Source organism: Chionomys nivalis, chromosome 2, assembly GCF_950005125.1.
Source record: "Chionomys nivalis chromosome 2, mChiNiv1.1, whole genome shotgun sequence".
NCBI lineage: Eukaryota > Metazoa > Chordata > Mammalia > Rodentia > Cricetidae > Chionomys > Chionomys nivalis.
In genome coordinates, this window is record NC_080087.1 from 130,645,434 (window position 1) to 130,665,108 (window position 19,675).

Here is a 19,675-nt window from a genome sequence, read left to right on the forward strand (position 1 = left end):
AGAAATTTAAGGCTTTATAAAATTCAATGAAAGTGACCACTGTTGTAATAAGAACAGTGGAGCTGCGTTCCGGCTGTCCCGGCTCCTGCATTGGCTAGGTTATGCCCCGAAATAATTACATGGAAACTGTATTCTTTTAAACACTGCTTGGCCCATTAGCTCCAGCCTCTTATTGGCTAGCTCTTACATATTGATCTAACCCATTTCTAATATTTTGTGTAGCACCACGAGCTGGCTTACCAAAAAAGATCTTAACCTGCGTCTGTCTGGAGTGGGAGAATCATGGTGACTCACTGACTTGGCTTCTTTCTCCCAGCATTCTGTTCTGTCTACTCCTCCTACCTAATTTTCTGTCCTATTAAAGGGGCCAAGGCAGTTTCTTTATTACTTAACCAATGAAACAACAGATAGAAAGAAGACCCACCTCCATCATTTCCCCTTTTTCTGTTTAAACAAAAAAGAAAGGTGTTGCTGGGCGGTGGTGGCACACGCCTTTAATCCCAGCACTTGGGAGGCAGAGGCAGGTGGATCTCTGTGAGTTTGAGACCAGCCTGGTCTACAAGAGTTAGTTCCAGGACAGGCTCCAAAACCACAGAGAAACCCTGTCTCGAAAAAGCAAAAAAAAAAAAAAAAGTGTTCACTTTGACATAGTAAAATTACATATAACAAAACAGTTTTCAAGCAAAAATTATGGTTATGATATTTATATCTATTTTATCCTTTATCATAACTAAGGAAAACTATAACTATCCATTCTTCAACTCCATCAAAGACTCCAGAAGGATATAATATTACCTAAGCAAACAAGAAATCCAGAACTCTAGAAATGACAGAGACATCTCGCTGCCTGGACAGTCACCTGTTAGGAATATTTCCTAACTGAGCTCTCTGACGATGCAAAAATTCCCAATCAAGCCAAATCAAAACAAGCCAAATTAAGAAATATCCAGGTTTAATGGGAGATCTGCGCTCTCGGGTGGCCCCGAGAGGGAAACTGGGAAGCCGCAGGAACGGACCCTCGGGAGGAAGAAAGGGGGACCACGTGTTCTTCTTTTGGGGGATCACTTAAGTACCCTGGGGAGTAGTCCTGACCCCACCCCCAGGGAGGGGTCAGGACCTGGCCTGCTGGGATTTGAAGTCCAGACCAGGCCTGGTGGCCGAGATAGATGCCAGGGACCGGGGCCTAGGCTCCCAACCTAACATTGGCTCCCAACCTAACATCACCCAAAGTTCTTTTGTACCATTGGGGCATCCGTCTTTGGCCTTCAGGCCCATAGCATCCAGCAGACATTTTCATCAAGCAGGAAATTTCGAAGACAGTTCAATCACTTTTTGCTGTGTCCTGCAGAATGTCTCGCAGACTCTTTCATGAGTCAGGAAACCCAAAAGACCATCTCACCTTTAGGCAAGTTTAGCAGTCCTCTTTCTGTGGGTTCTCTGTGTCCAGTTTATGAATCAGTCCAGGCAAGAGCAGTTTCTTGCCCAAATGGTTATCAAACTCCATAAGGAGCCTCTTCAATGCCCATCTTCCTCTTGAAGTAGCTTGGTGCTGCCATGAGCAGACGTGTCTCATTGTCATGAAAAGCCCTAAGTTATTAAAATATTAAATGCCATGTTCAGTAGTCTTTGAAAGAGATGAAGAATGCCTATCTAATTGAAATATATCTCTATATATCTAGAAAATCTAACTAACATGACTACAAGATTTACTATTGCCGGGCGGTGGTGGCGCACGCCTTTAATCCCAGCACTCGGGAGGCAGAGGCAGGTGGATCTCTGGGAGTTCGAGGCCAGCCTGGTCTACAAGAGCTAGTTCCAGGACAGTCTCCAAAGCTACAGAGAAACCCTGTCTCGAAAAAACAAAAAACAAAAAACAAAACAAAAAAAAAAAAGATTTACTATTATCGATGAGTATCCATTAGCAACCTATATTTCCTAATTATACATTACATTTTTAAATGAACTACACAATCACAATACCTTAATCAAGATCAGAAATACATATACATATAACAAAATTGACCTTAAAATCCACACCAATGCAAATTATTCATATCTATATCATATCCCCCTTTAAATGTAAAAGAACATTTATAAACCATGGGCGCAGTTTTTCTCTCTAAACTGCTTTTTGTTGAAGGGGGGCGCTGTTATTTAGGTCTTTTATAGTATAACCTGTCTGCCAGGTTCATCTCAGTCAGCAGTTGAGTGAAATAATTTTTTGAAGCTGTTCACGGCAACCTTTTAGGAGGGCGTGGTCTATCATACCATATTGGGATAGAAACAATCCACAGGGTCTCATCCTCTGTGAAAACAAAAGAAGATCCTCTCCAAAGCATCATATCCTTAGACCCAAATTCTGAAATCATAATACCCTTATATCCATTCTGGTTCCACTTGGCAGCCCATATAATGAAATGTCTCTCTGTACTTAGCTCCTTCACAGTCAAAAATTTTAAAGAAAACAATAATACAAAGAATCCAGACTCTCTGAATTTTCCATTTTTACATGGCTTATTTTTTTTTTATTTCTTTTAATCTATAACTATCTGTACTCTGTCTCTTTAAAGACATTACCCTTTTTTTAAGGGCATTAACTTTATTGTCTCTCTATATTTTTTTTGTCTCTCTCTCTAGCCTACGTACATCCATCCAACATTGTGTTCTTTTATGTCTGAATCTGTTTTATTGTGAATCTGTAATTTTTTTACTATCCAGGAGCATTTCTTAAAATGTTAAGCATTTCTTAAAAACTTAAGTTGCACCATGTACAGGTAATACGGTACCGCCTGTGCCCTGCCCAGTCTAAACTTTAACTGTGCTATTATTATGGTAATTATGGTAGTTCCTGCACAGTTCAGCACGGCAGAGCTGAGCCTCTCCTGCCTCACAGCCATTTGGTGTCTCTGAGCCACTCACAGTTCCAGGCGCACAACAGTCCGCATTGCTATCAAGCAAGCCATAGCACATAGCATTTACTCCAAATGATCCATTCAAAGACTCTGTCTCCCGCAGGAGCCAGACAGAGATCACGATGGCCGCATAGCCCAGAAAGCCGGCATTTTAAAACAGCCAGTTTTTTTCCTGCTGCTGAGTCAGGAAAGTTTCTTTGCGGCAAGCCACCCACAAACAGCAAAAAGCTGTCTTAAATTCTCTGTCTCCTTTTTAAGCCCTCTCGGGTTTTACATGGCATTAATTAATCACGTTGAGCCCCACTCTGTAGGAATAGGAGTGGCGGCCGGGCTGCGTCCCGCCACCCGGCTAGCTTTACCTGAAATAATTACACGGAAACTGTATTCTTTTAAACACTGCTTGGCCCATTAGCTCCAGCCTCTTATTGGCTAGCTCTTACATATTGATCTAACCCATTTCTAATATTTTGTGTAGCACCATGAGCTGGCTTATCAGGAAAGATCTCTACCTGCTTCTGTCTGGAGTGGGAGAATCATGGTGACTCCCTGACTCGGCTTCTTTCTCCCAGCCTTCTGTTCTGTCTACTCTGCCTACCTAATTTTCTGTCCTAGTAAAGGGGCCAAGGCAGTTTCTTTATTATTTAACCAATGAAACAACAGATAGAAAGATGACCCACCTCCATCAGACCACAGAACATACCCAAATTTATGGGACACAATGAAAGCAGTGTTAAGAGGAAAGTTCATACCACTAAATACCTACATAAAGAAGCTTGAAAAGTCCCACACTAGTGAATTAACAAAACATTTGAAAACTTTAGAACAAAAAGCAAACTCACCCAAGAGAACTAGATGGCAGGAAATAATCAAATTGAGAGCTGAAATCAACAAAATAGAAACAAAGAAAACAATACAAAGAATCAAGGAGACAAAGAGTTGGTTCTTCAAGAAAATCAGTAAAATAGACAAGCTTTTATTCATACTAACCAAAATGCAGAGAGAGAGAGAGAATATCCATATTTAAAAAATCAGAAATGAATAGGCAGACATAACAACACACATGTAAGAAACTGAGAGGATGATCAGGTCATATTTCGAAAACCTGTACTCCATAAAATTGGAAAACTTAAAGGAAATAGACAACTTTCTGGATAAATATCACTTACCAAAATTAAATCAAGACCAGATAAGCAAATTAAATAGACCTATAATTGTTAAAGAAATAGAAACAGTCATCAACAGTCTCCCAAACAAAAAAAGCCCAGGACCAGATGGTTTCAGTTCAGAATTCTACAAGATTTTCAAAGAACTAATACCAATAATCCTCAAATTGTTTCACAAGATAGAAACAGAAGGAATATTGTCAAGCTTTTTATGAGGCTACAATTACCCTGATACCCAAACCAAATATCGACATTACTAAGAAAGAGAATTACAAACCAATCTCACTCATGAACATTGATGCAAAAATACTCAATAAAATGCCGGCAAATCGAATCCAAGAACACATCAAAATATCATCCATCATGATGAAGTCGGCTTCATCCCAAAGATGCAGGGCTGGTTCAACATACAAAAAAAATCTATCAATGTAATCCATCATATAAACAAACTGAAAGAAAAAACATATAACCATTTCATTAGATGCTGAAAAAGCATTTGACAAAATCCAACACCCCTTCATAGTAAAGGTCTTGGAGAGATTAGGGACACAAGGAACATATCTAAACATAATAAAAGCAATACACACTGTGCCAACAACCAACATCAAATTAAATGGAGAGAAACTCAAAACAATTCCACTAAAATCAGGAACAAGACAAGGCTGCCCACTCTCTCCATATCTCTTGAACATAGTTCTTGAACTTTTAGCAATAAGACAACAAAAGGAGATCCAGGAGATTTAAATTGGAAAGGAAGAAGTCAAACTTTCATTATTTGCAGATGATATGATAGTATATATAAATGACCCCAAAAACTCTACCAGAGAACTCCTACAGCTGATAAATACCTTCAGTGATGTGTCAGGATACAAGATCAACTTGAAAAAAAAATCAGTAGCCCTCCTATACACAAATGATAAAGAAGCTGAGAGAGATATCAGAGAAACATCACCGTTCACAATAGCCACAAATAACATAAAATATCTTGGAGTAACACTAACCAAAGAAGTAAAAGACCTATTTGACAAGAACTTTAAGTGTTTGAAGAAAAAAATGAAGAAGACACCAGAAAATAGAAAGATATCCCATGTTCTTGTCTAGGTAGTATCAACATGGTAAAAATGACAATCCTACCAAAAGCAATCCATAGATTCAATGTAATCCCCATCAAAATCCCAACACAATTCTTTACAGACTTTGAAAGAACAATAATCAACTTCATATGGAAAAACAAAAACCCAGGATAGTCAAAACAATCCTGTACAATAAAGGAACTTTCAGAGGCATCACCATAGCTGACATCAAGTTCTATTATAGAGCTACAGTAAAGAAAACAGCTTGGTATTGGCATAAAAACAGAGACATTAACCAATGGAATCAAATCAAAGATTTTTGACAAAGGAGCTAAAATTATACAATGGAAGAAAGAAAGCATCTTTAACAAATGGTGCTGGCATAACTGGATGTCAACATGTAAAAGAATGAAAATATCTATCACCATGCACAAAACTCAAATGGATTAAAGGCCTCATTATAAATCAAAATCCCACAATTCTTCACAGACCTAGAAAGAGCAATACTCAACTTCATACAAAAAAAACAAGATAGTCAAAACAATTATGTACAATAAAGGAACTTCTGGAGGCATCACCATACCTGACTTTAAGCTCTATTAGAGAGTTATACTAATAAAAACACCTTGGTATTGGCATAAAAGTAGACATGTGGTATGGATCACTGGAACTGAATTGAATAGCCTAATATCAATCCACACACCCATGAATACCTGATTTTTGACAAAGAAGCCAATATTGTACAATGGAAAATAGAGTGCATCTTCAACAAATGGTGCTTGCATAACTGGATATCAACATGTAGAAGAATGAAAATAAATTTATATCTAACCACATGCACAAAGCTCAATCCAAATAGATCAAATACCTTAGCATAAATCCAGTCAAACTGAACCTCACAGAAAAAAAAGTGAGAAGTAGCTTTAAATACATTAACACAGGAGACCACTTCATAAATATAACACCAGTAGCACAGATACTGAGAGCAACAATCAATAAATGGGACCTCCTGAAACTGTGAAGCTTCTATAAGGCAAAGGACACTGTCAATAAGACAAAACAGCAGACTACAGAATGGGAAAAGATCTTCACCAAGCCCATATCTGACAGAGGGCTGATATCCAGAATATATAAAAAAACTCAGGAAACTAGACATCAAAATTCCAAAGAATTCAAAGTGTGGTGAAGATTTAAACAGAGAATTTTCAAAAGAAGAAACTCAAATGGCCAACAGACATTTAAGGAATTGCTCAACATCCTTAGCTATCAGGGAAATTCAGATCAAAATGACCCTGAGACGCCATCTTACACCTGTCAGACAAGCTAAGATTGAAATTACTGATAACAGCTTATGCTGGAGAGGATATGGAATAAAGGAAACACTCCTCCATTGCTGGTGGGAGTACAAACTTATACAGTCACTTTGGAAATCAGTATGGCTTTTTCTCAGAAAACTGGAAATCAATCTACCTCAAGATACAGCAATACCACTCTTAGACGTATACTTAAAGGTACACAATCATACCACAAGAACATTTGTTCAGCTAGGCTATTAGAGCACTACTTCTGATAGCTAGAACCAGGAAATAACCTAGATACTCCTCAAAGGAAGAATGGATAAAAAATGAGGTAAATTTATCCAAATAAAGCATATCTGCATTAAGAAATTAAGCATGAGCATGTATCACACATACACACACACACACACACAGAGAGAGAGAGAGAGAGAGAGAGAGAGAGAGAGAGAGAGAGAGAGAGAGAGATTGGAGCTGTTAGATACACACATAAACCACACACACATATTTTCATATGCAGTTTGTAATGTGCAGAGCAGGGGTAGGTGAAAACTTTACAAAATATATATGCTGTAGTCTACCTCCACAAAGAAGTGTGGAATTGGGTTAAATGGTCAGTTAGTTCAAGGCATTGTTTAGACCAGGCAAAACAGACATTTACAGAACAACAATAAAAAATCCTGACATGTCATATAACAAAAAATGATATTGTAAATAGACATCTGCATTTTACACATAGTGGAATTGTTGTGTCTTGATTCCTTATATGTCAAACAGTGATGATGGTGATGATCACGGTGTTATCAGTAATATTGACTGTCAGTAAATATTTATTCTAGCCCAAAGATTATTCTTAATATTTAACTTGTGGTAAATTTATGGTTCACAGCATTCTAAGGTACTTACTTGCCAATCATTACTCCAATTTACAGGTGCAGGAGCTGGAACTGTGACAGATGGAATACTTGCCTGGTACAACAAAGCCCTGGATTTGATCACCAGCACCTCACAAATTAGACATGGTTGTGTACAAATATAACCCCAGAACTTGAGAGGTACAGACAAAAATATTAGAAGTTCAAGGTCATTCTCCACTACATATAAAATTTAAATATAGCTTGGGCTACACAAGTCCCTGCCTCAATAATAATAATAATAATAATAATAATAATAATAATAATAATAATAAATTTATAGATGAAGCCCCGAGAAATCGAGTAATTTAACTCAAGATTATGCAGTTGCTTTCCATCATGATTGCTGATCCATGCACATTTCTTAATTTAAAGGGTGCCTGCTGGATACCCTACTTTGGCAGAGGATGTATGGGTGGGGGTTGAGAGATGGACAAAATCTGAGGGTGAATCAGGTTAGGTGCCACCATTCCTTTGTCTTAATAAAAGGTGTTTTAAGATGCAAAGTTATACTGAAGCCAGGCAGTGGTGGCACGTGACTTTAATCCCAGCAGTCAGGAGGTGGAGGCAGGCAAATCTCTGTGAGTTCAAGGCCATCCTGGTCTACAAGAACTAGTTCAAGACTGGCTCCAAAACTGCAGCAAAACCCTTTCTCAAAAAACAAACAAACAAACAAAAACAACAACCGAAAAAAGAAGTTATACTGAAATCTGTTTTGTGAGTTTATCTCTTTTCTGAGTCTGGTAACAAGGTGAACTGTGTCTAGACTCAGTATTGGTTCTGGAAGACTGAGGCCTGTGACCTGAATTTTATACTGAGAACTGAGAAGGCAATTGAAGCCTTGGTTTCTCCTGTTAAGCTGGCAAAACTATCAGACATCATCGAGAAGGATAAATTTTACCTGAGGTGATGATTAAAGATGTCAGAGACTTACTCATTGGCCACCTGGATAGCCACTCCCTAGGGTTCTCCATGGTCACTGAGGGCAACATTCTTCTGCTGTTAGGTCTAGGCCTGACAGGCTTCAGAAGATCCTGTGGATTAGGAACTCATAGGAAGCCCAGCCTACCTGTTGTCTAGGTGATGTGAGACGTTTCGTTCCAGGGTCCCATGGCCCACAGTCTGAAGAGGGTCTTATCAGCAGTTGAAGTGAAAAGCAGTTTCAGTGCCTAGTGCTTTTACTTGTGAAGCAAGCTCTGGGCAGAGATTCTTCTGTTCCTTCCATCTTCTTCGGAGGAAATGGGGGCACTACCAGGAGTTGACTTGTCTCTCTATTACAAAAAGCTTTTTAAATAAACATTTTAAATGTCATATTCTCCAGATCTCTGAGAATTTGAGGGCTGTCTATGGATGTATCTGAGTTATGACTACAAAGGCATTAGCACAAGATCTGTCTGGAGAGCTGGATCCAAGCTAAGAGGCTGTGAAGGAATATTTTACCCAGAGTACTTCAACTTGACTGTAACTGGTTATATCTTACTTAGCAGGTCAGGTTTATGCTTGAGAAAGAAAAAGAAGTAACAAAAAATTTCCTTTTGCAATATCTGAGGTAGGGGAGATTCTAAACCTATAATCTCCAGCATCCCAGAGACTAAGGGAGGACTGGATAGAGGCACAGGCTGCTTTTATAATCCATCAAACACACAAAGTCAGGGGCAAGAGCTACCCAGTCCTGGGTCTTTGGATCAAAGCCAAAAGGCATGAAACCACAGCCAAGAAACAAATCCTTAGGAAAACATTGCTAGAGGTGGGGGAGGGGCATACCATTACTGCTGACTCTATCAGTGTTAGATGGGGGGCTCTGGAGATCCTTTAGTTTGAAGAGCGGCCAGGTTGAAGGTTAAGGGGATTTTGGTTGTTCTCAGACTGCCACTGACAGACAGGAGGAACTGCCGGGAGTGCCTGCCTAGTCTCAGGAAACCAATGATATGATTCTGCATGAGAAGGAATTTGTCAGGTTGAACCAAATCACAGTGAGGAACAGACACGCCATGCAGGCAGTGCTTAGGTGAGGAGTTTATTGAAAGAAAAGGGAAGGGGAGAGAAGAAAGCAGCCCCTGCCCCTTGGGGACATGAATCGTGGGAGAGAGAGAGAAGAGAGAGAGAGAGAGAGAGACTTGCTCACCTCTTCAGGAGAACAGTGAGAAAAGAGCAGAAATGGGCAGAACTTGTCTCTTAAATGTATATTCGAAGGCTGCTCCTTCACTTCCTGACCACCCAAACCCAAATACTAAAGCTATATAAATTACAACACTGTTTGACCAATAGCTTATGAATATTTCTAGGTAACCCTTACATCTCAAATTAACCTATTTCTATTAATCTGTGTATCTCCATATGGCTGTGGTGGACCAGTAAGGTTCTGTCTGGCATCTGTCTCTTTTGGCAGCTACATGGCGTCTCTTTGACTCTGCCTACTTTCCCTCTATATCTTGTTTGGATTTCTTGCCTGGCTTTACTCTACAAACTCATTGGCCAAAAAACCTTCTTTAATAACCAATGGTAATGAAACATATTCATAGCATACAGAGGTGAATCCCATATCATCTCCCCTTTTCTTTCTAAATAAAAAGGAAGGTTTTAACTTTAACATAGTAAAATTAAATATAACAAACAGATATTAAATAAGAATTATAGTTACAATATTTATATCTACTTTATCTTTTATTATAGCTATCTATTCTCCAACTCCATCAAAGACCCCAGAAGGATATAATATTACCTAAATAAACAGGAAGGGCATTGTAAGCAGCTTCACATCATCAGGAATATTTTGCATCTATGTATGAATTACATAGTGACAGAGCAGCCTTAAGACCCTGGGCTGGTGAGCATACTGCCTGAGTGCCTCCTACCAGGTAACAGGGGTCAGCAAAATGCCTGAATTCTAACAGCTATGGTACACATTTTTATCCCTTTAAAAGCCCACACAAAATTTCACAAAGAAAAAGTCATTGATATTGAGAATAATTAAAAATGAAAATAAAAATGTGCTGGAGAAGTGTGGTCTTCAGTGTTGAAATGCTGGAACCATGTCAAACAACAATGTCACCATGTGGTCCATACCAGGCTCCTTTGGTTCAAGTTGCTGTGTCTGTTACACCGTCCTTATAAAATCATTCTCTGGTCCTCATGATGCATAGCTCAGGCCACACAGACCTGAAGGGAAAGATAACAAGTAACAGTGTCAAAATTAATGCCAGGGGTTAAATAAAATTGTTAGTAATTTATATTTCAAAACAAAAGTGAAACAGTCAGTGGTTTATTTAAGGAAAAAAATGACAACAGCAGTATAAAAATGAAAGCAATCTTATGATAATAATGTATTCATTCAGATGAATGAGTTAGTTAAAAGGAACAAAGCTGTGAACAAAGGGAGAAAAGAGATAAATATAAGGTCACAATGCTTAAGAATATTGATGTTGAAACATATAATAAGGATGCAAAAGGAGAAAAGCCTAAGCTGCCTATAATGATATAAACTTCCTACATAGAAAATCGGATGCAACAGAAAGGAAAAGCTCACTTAAATTATGGGCTTTGTCAGACATATGTCCACATGAAATTTACATAGCAATGTTTCTCAAATATGTAGATATTCCAGATTGTTTTAACTTATACATAATGTCAGTAGTCAAACCCAATCAAGCATGTATGTTTTGGGATGATTGAAGAGAGTTAGATTCATGGACTAGTTAAAATGATGGGAAATGTACACCGCAGGTGTTTTTGAATGGCTTCAGTAAGGTGTAGAAAGGAATTTGTAAGATTTTAAGTTTTGGGTAGTTTGAGGCAGGGTTCAGAAAAGACAGATTTTGCTTGGATGAAATGATGTCAGTCAATAGAGGTAACTATAGGGTTGAACACCATATGAATTTTCATCTAGAATGTGAGAAGAATGGGGAAAAACTAATACTCACTTGTATAGAACTAATTTGCTGGTTCTTTAGCATGAGTCAGGATATGAGAAGTGAGAATGTCAGATATTAGATCTGTATGTTATTCACATCTTTTATTATGTGTATATTGAATTTTAATGTGACCTTATTTTGTCTTAATTTATTGTGATTACAGAATATTTCTGATATTAATATTCTGGCTACATGGTATCTCTTCGACTCTGCCTACACCCTCTCTACATCTCTGTTCTAATTTTCTGCCTGGCTTTACTATGTTAAGCCATTGACCAAAAGCAGCTTCTTTGTTGTAGGAAATCCCTCAGCTAGTAGCCTTTAAGTTACCAGCTCACTTGGGCATGGCTTTTTATACTATAAATGTCAATGTATAGTGCACACTCGCTCTCTCTTCTGGCTGCTGGATTTGGTTCCTGTTTCCCCTTTAGTGCAGAGAACTGTGATCTCTGAGTCTAAATAAATAACCCTTTATTATACTCCATTCTGAGCTAGTCTGGGATTTGTTTTTAGCATCCCTCTTCATCTGGTGCCACGTGGATACCACCTCTACACCCACTGGGATGACTGGTCTGAAAGGCCCCAAAGGTCCTCAGCCCAGAAGGTCTCACACCCTTGCCTTCCTGGCTTGATTTCACCTACTAGGTGGTTTTTGACAAAACCCCATTACAGAAGAACTAAGCAAAGTGACTAAAAAGTTTCCCAGGCTTGTACACACTTCCCCTGTCAACTGGCACTTTTCCACAGCTTCCAGTTTGTGCTCCCTACTCGTGAGCTCTGGGCTTCTTGCTCCATGTACAAAATTGATTTACTTGCTTTTAATTTGTCAAGCAAAGCATATTTGTCAGTATTTAACCTGACACCAAGGTGGGAAACCAAGGGGCATGCAGAACTGTTTGCGCCACCACAAGCCACACCACAACTGGTCGCATCTCTTTGCCACATGGCTGCAGCTACAACACATGCTCGACAATAAAGATTATTAAACCTTCAACAATTTACCAAAGTCTCATAACAAAGGTAACTATTTGATTAATAAATAAATCAATAAGCTGAAAAGCTATATAATTGCAGACAATATTACCACACAGGGATTTAAGAACCTTTTTACTTATAATATGGGTTGTATTCTACAAGGCTTATATAGCTTTTCTGATACATCCATTTATTGGATATTGGGACTAAGTTTTCTTTTTCATATTATATCCTTGAGAAAATGGTTTGATAACAGAGCCAAGAATGAAGCACTTTTAGAAATGAGTCAGTTTTTACAGACTAATAATGAACAACTAGCTGACAGGATTAATACCATGGAAAATCAAAAGTTACTTGAAAAAATTAATACTATTGAAAAGGATAGCATTAATTTGACAGACAAAATTCAATCCATCTCAAAGGGTACTGAGAAATTATCTGAAAGAATTCATACTGTTGAATTTGACAATAAAAAACTGTTAAAAAGCTATGATAGGTTAGCAGATAGAGTACCTCTCGATAAAGGCAATCTGCACATTATTCAAATAATGTCCAAGGATGAGATTTTATTGAAAAAAAACAAAAAAAAAAAACTTTATACCTTGGAGTCACATGTGCAGAATGAAGACCAGAGGCTAGGTGCCTCAATGAAATCACTAGAAATATATACAGGCTTTACAAAAATATATTCAGGCTTTACAAAAGACAGTAGTAAAAAGATTTAAAATGATAGAGGAAATTATTGAAGGTGATGAGCAGGGAAAGAAGGTACAAGAACAGGATTTACTATTGCCAGTAGCTGTCAGAGATGTCTTAGACAGGGTTTTAGCTTCCTACCCTGTAATCAACTCTAAAAAAACACCAAGTTCTAAATACCCAAAAGGATCCAAAGAATGTAGATGGATAGCTATAGGAATGAATGATCTAAAAGCAATTAAGCAAGCAGTAGTAGCTTATGGCTTGCATTCAACATTTGTTTAGGAGGTGTTAAAGACATGGGCTTCTAGCAATGAAGCTACTCCACATGACTGGTCTCAACTAACTTCAGCAGTCCTGGATAATGGGTCACAACTTCTGTGGAAATGTTACTTGTGAGGGAAGGCATAAATTTTATAACAACAGGGAAAAGCAAATGACTTCAGACTTCCCAAGATCAAATTCTTGATGAGGGCACTTATGCTGACCCGCAAGCTCAAGGGTATTATCATGAACAAATCTTGTCCCTATGTCACAAAGCAGCTTGGGAAAGGATTCAAGAACCAGGAAATTTGAATCATATACCAGGGTTAAACAGGACCACAGAGAACCCTTTACTGACTTTTTACAAAGATTAACTAAGGCTGTAAAGGCAGAAGTAAAAGACCCAGAAGCTAGAAAAGTACTTATTGAATCTCTGGCTTTTGAAAATGCCAACTTAGAATGCAAACTGATACTTGGGCCTTTAAAGATTAGATCAGTGCCAATGAATGAATGGATCCTGCATACAATGAACATTGAGACATTCGACTATGATACTCAGTTTTAGGTAGGAGAAGCAATTTTCAAAGGTATGAGGAGAAATCAAGATGCCAAAATGTTTTAATTATGGTAGAATAGGACATCTGAGAAGGGATTGTACACAAGGAATTCCTAGAAATAATGTCTCTTCTGGCAATGGCAAAATAAAAGGTATTAAACTTCTGTATTATGTAGGAAGTGTAGCAAAGGATACCATTTGACCAATGAATGCAGAACAGCAAAAGACAGACAAGGCAACCTGATACCATCAGGAAACTCCTGGGGGGGCCTCTTGCAGGCCCCCAAGTCAAAAGTGGGCCAGTCATTTCCAGTCACTGTGGAGGACATGTCTCACCAGGAAAATTTAAAAAATCCAGTGCCAGCTGTAAAGAACCATACTATTATAGATGATGGAATCAACATGGAGGATAAATCAAAAATTCCAATAAAAAATAGAAAATGCATATTCTGGAAGACTTCTATAAATGATCAAAGACCAAGCTAAGAGTGTGTATAAATGACATTATAATTATAGGTTTGATAGACATGGGTACGGACATGAGTATCATTACTCCAGAATCTTGACATCCAAGTTGGCCCCTCAAGAGGTATATGGTTCATTCCTAGGAATTGCAACTTTATTTCAAGTGAAACAAAGCAAGAGATGGATTTAATACATAGGACCAGAAGGACAAAAAGGAAGGATGAGGCCATATGTGGTCAATATTGCAGTCAATTTATGGGGTCATGACCTGCTGCAGCAATGGAACACCCAAATTAGCATTTCTGCAGTCCAAGAAACTCATATTTCTGAGAAGGATATAATAAGGTACTCTACAAAAAGGTCACCAGCCATTCAGGCTGTATAAGAACACAAAGCAAATAGCAAACATTTAGAGGTACCAACAGCCCTACCTTAAAATGGTTAACTGAGAAACAAATATAGGTTAAATAATGGCCTTTAACAGAAGACAAACATCAGGCTTTAGAACAGTTGGTACAGGAACAACTAGAAGCTCACCATATTGAAGAATGAACTAGCCCTTGGAATTCTCCTGTATTTGTTGTTAAAAAGAAATCTGGTAAACAGAGAATGATGACAGATCTAAGAGCTCTCAACAAGGTTATACCACCTAACGGCTCTCTACAATATGGAATCTGTCAACAAGGTTATACTACCTATGGACCCTCTACAATATGGAATTTGTTTATCTTCTCTATTATCAAAAGAATGGTCTCTTATAGTTACTGATTTAAAAGATTGTTTCTTTACTATACCATTACAAGAAAAGTACAAGAAAAATTTGCCTTCACAGTGCCTGCTTATGATAATTCTTACCCTACTAGGCAATACCAATGGACCATCCTCCCACAAGGAATGCTCAATAGCCCTACTCTGTACCAGTACTTTATTAGCCAGCCATTGGAGATAATATGTAAACAATTTCCTAAATCTACAGTTTATCATTACATTGATGACATTTTGCTATCTGATTCATATGCAGATACTTTAGAAAGAATGCTTGAAAAAGTAAAGAAAGTTTTGCCTAAATGGAGATTACAAATTCCCCCTGAAAATACAGAGAGCAGATTCTGTCAATTACCTAGGTTATAAAATAGTTTTATAGAAAATTAGAACACAAAAGGCACAAATTAGGAGAGACCAATTGTAGACTCAAAGATTGTTAGGAGGCATTTCCAGTCTATGGCCAGCTGTTGGAATAACACCTGATCTAACAGTTCATTTAAACAAAACCTTAGATGGTGACAAAGACTCAAATAGTCCCAGGAAATTAACAGCTGAAGCTGAGAAAGAATTGGCTGTCATTGAAGAAAAATTACAGGAGGCACATGTGGATAGGGTGAATCCAAATTTTAACTCCATTCTAGTCATAATGCCTTCCAAAATTTCCAATACAAAAATTTTAATGCAAAGGGAACATATTATCTTAGTATGTATCTTTGTACCACATAAACCAAGGAAAAATTTAAAAACTTAGCTGGAAAAGGTCCCTGAGTTAACCAGAAAGAAAAAAATCAGACTTAATTAACTAGCAGGAATAGGCCCAGCAGAGATTATAGTGACCTTTACTACTGATGAAATTAAAAACATATGGGAAAACAATGAACCTTGGCCAAGAACTTGTGCTAATTTTTTTAGGAGAGATTAATAGCAATTGTTCCAAAAGTGATAGAATTAACCTTATAAAAAGAACTACTGGGAATGGGGGGAGGGAGAGGGAAATGGGAGGAGGGGAGGAGGTGGAAATTTTTAAGTAAAAATAAATTTTAAAAAAGGGAAAAAAATTAAAAAAGAACTACTTCAATCCTTCCCCACATTGTATGTGACACACCAATAACTGGAGCCCATACATTCTATACTGATACAAACAAATCAGGAAAGGCAGGTTACAAATCAGAAGATATAAGTAAGGTGGAACAAAGCCCTTATAATTCTGTCTAAAAGGCAGATATATATGCTATTATCATGGTGCTAAGGGATTTTTAAAAAACTACTCTATATAGTTACTGATTAACAATATGCAGAAAGAGTTGTCTAGCATATAGAAACCACTGAATTTATAACAATTGATACAGAATTGACTTTATTATTCTTACAGGTTCAAGATATAATCAGGAATAGGCTTTTCCTATATACATAACTCACATCTTATTCCATATGGGTCTGTGAGGTCCTCTAGCACAAGGTAATGCAGAAATTGATTGACTACTAATTGGACGTGTGCTGAAGGCCTCAGAATTTTGTAAGAAAAATCATGTAAATAGCAAAGGCTTAAAGAAAGAGTTTTCTATTACATGGCAACAAGCTAAGGAGATTATAAAGTGATGTCCTATTTTCTCTTTCTATAACCAAACACTGCTACCTGTAGGAAGTAACCCAAAGGGTACTCAAAGGAATGAAATCTGGCAGATGGATGTGTTCCACTTTGCAGATTTGGGGAATTAAAATATGTACCCCACACCATTGGTTCTTATTCAGATTTTCAATGGGCGACTGCTTTGAGCTTAGAAAAGGCTGATTTAGTAATCATGCATTTATTAGAATTTATGGCCATCATGGGTATACTTGCACAAGTAAAGACAGGTGATGTTCCAGCATATGTCTCTAAGTAAGTGAAATTTTTCTTTTTATAATATAAAGCATATTACAGGTATACCAAACAATCCTACACATTAGGCAGTTATAGAAAGATCAAATTGCACTATAAAGGATATGTTAAACAAACAGAAAGGTATGGAAAATACCTCCAGAATTAGATTACATAATGTTTTATTAACCTTGAATTTTCTTAATGCTAATAATAACAAACAGTAGCAGAGAGACATAGGATAATACAAAAAAACTTCTGAATTAAATCAGCCAGTATATTTTAAGGATGTGTTGATCTTACCATGGAAACAAGGAGATGTGCTATTTTGGGTAAGGGATTTTGCTCTTGTTTCCACAAGAGAAGAAAATCTATGGATATTATCAAAATTAATAAAGATTCAGTTTGTAAAAGAAAAACCTCTTGAGAAAGAGAAATGAGGGCTCATTCACAAAGGTGACAATCATGTCATAAGAAAGCCCCATAAGAGTTGGGGCAGGGTACTGTTCTTGTCTTTGCAGAAAAATACACATCTTCAAAAATTGAAGAAATACTGAACATCAAGATGCCTAAAGAGGAAACGATAATTACCTAGATAGGATCACCAAGCAAAGAAAACTATGAAGTTATAAGGACAGGTCATCTGACGGTAAGAATTAATGAATACATACATACATACACACACACACACACACATAAATTGGCAGTTTGTCAGTCACTTTCTTCTGTGTCCTGCAGAATATCTGACAGACTCTTTCATGAAGTAGAAACCCTGGAGGACTGTCTCACCATTTTTAAGCAACTTCAGTAGTCAAATTTCTGTGGGTCCTACATGTACAGTTCATACAGCATATCATCCAGTCCATGCAAGAGCAGTTTCTTGCCCAAATGGCTAACCCATTCAATAAGGAGCCTCTTCAATGCCCATCATTCCTCTTGAAGTAGACTGGTGCTGCCAGGAGCAGATTTGTCTCATTGTCATGAAAATTTCTAAGTTCTGTTAGTCTTTGAAAGGTTTGAACAATACCTATCTATCTGAAATATATCTCTGTACATCTAGAAAATCTAACTAACATGACAACAAGCTTGACTATTAAATATGACTACTAACCTGTGTTTCTTAATTATACATTACATTTTAAATGAGCTGCACAAATACAATACCTTAAACAAAAGCAGAAATGCATATGACAAATTGACCTTAAATTTCTATCAATCGACCAAGATCCATACCATGTAATGTTTCGTGAGCTCCTTCTGCTCCTTCGGCCAATATCTGCTGAGATACCGGCCTTTGGCACGTGGTCTCTCTCCCTTTAAAAAAGCAGCCACTTCCCTCTGCTCACTCTCTGGCTTCCGGCTCCACTTCCAGCGACTAGGTTCCCTTCCTGATTGTGCAGAGGGCTGTTGTCTGGGATGGTGATCTGTAAGTTTTTCCCCCTTAAATAAATAACCATTCTATTAATCATAATTCCAAACTGGTGTGGGTTTGTTTGTGACTTACACCTTCAATGCAAAACATTCATCTCTATAGCATATCCCCCTTTAGATGCAAGCAAACATTTTAAATAATATTTGGGAATTCGGACATAGTTCTCACCAAAATGTTCCCCATTTTTTGTTGGGTGAAGTAAATATGGGGTTCATGGAGACCTTTCAGGCAGTCTTGGTCCATCAAACCATATTAGTCTGGAAGGAATCCACAGGTTCTTATCTGTAGAAATATAAGTAGAACCTCTCTTCCAAAGCAACATATCCTTAGGCCCAAATTTTGAAGTCAAGATACCTTTAAAGTATATATGTTGGTTTAGTTTAGCAGGCCCCAGAATCAAATACCTCTCTATAGTCAAAAAAATTCAAAGAAAACACAATAATATAAATAATCCAGACTCTTTATGCATATTCCAACTTTCCATGGCTTATTTTTATTTACTCCTCTATGACTGTTTGTACTGTCTCTTTAAAGACCTTGGTTTTTTATATTTTTTTCTTCTCTCTCTCAAGCCTACTTCCTATTTTTAAACACACTGTGACCTGATCAGAGGTTTATTTCTGTCTAAATCTGTCTTTATTGCATATCTGTAATTATTTTCTGACCAGGAACACTTTAAAATGGTAAGCAGTGTGGTTGTGGCAGCCCTCTCTTAGACTTTCAATATGGCAGAAGTACCTTACTGACAGCTCTGAGATAACTGGGTAGGAGCCATGCACACCACCTCAATTCAGGGTAGCACCATGCAGCATATAAACCCTTTTAATCAGATTAAAAGCTAAATCTGCCATGCAGTGCAGTGAATAGCCTGGAAATATCTCTGTGTATGGTGGTAGGAATCTACCATGCTCTCCTGCTTGTGTACTCCTAACAGACTTGATCACTTCACCTGCCCAGAAAGGGAGCGCTGATCAGTGGACATAGTACCAGCTACTTTCCTCTTGACACCAAGTGGACACACAAGCACCCAGACCCAAAGTGGGTGGCAGCCATCAGTCCCAAAAGATTGGGTGCCATTCTGTAGGTGGAGACCTGCTTGTTTGTTTCCCAGATGCCCAGACCTGAAATAATCACATAGAAACTGTATTAATTACAACACTGCTTGGCCAATGACTCTTGTGTATTCCTAGCTAGCTCTTACATCTTGAATTAGCCATTTCTATTATTTTATATTTTACCACAAGGCTTGTGGTTTATTGGCAGGATTCCAGGTCATCTGTCTCCTTCAGTGGCTACATGCCATCTCTTTGACTTCACCTACTGTCTCTCTACATCTCTGTTCAGATTTTCTGCCTGACTTTACTCTGTTGAGCCATAGGCCAAAAGTAGCTTC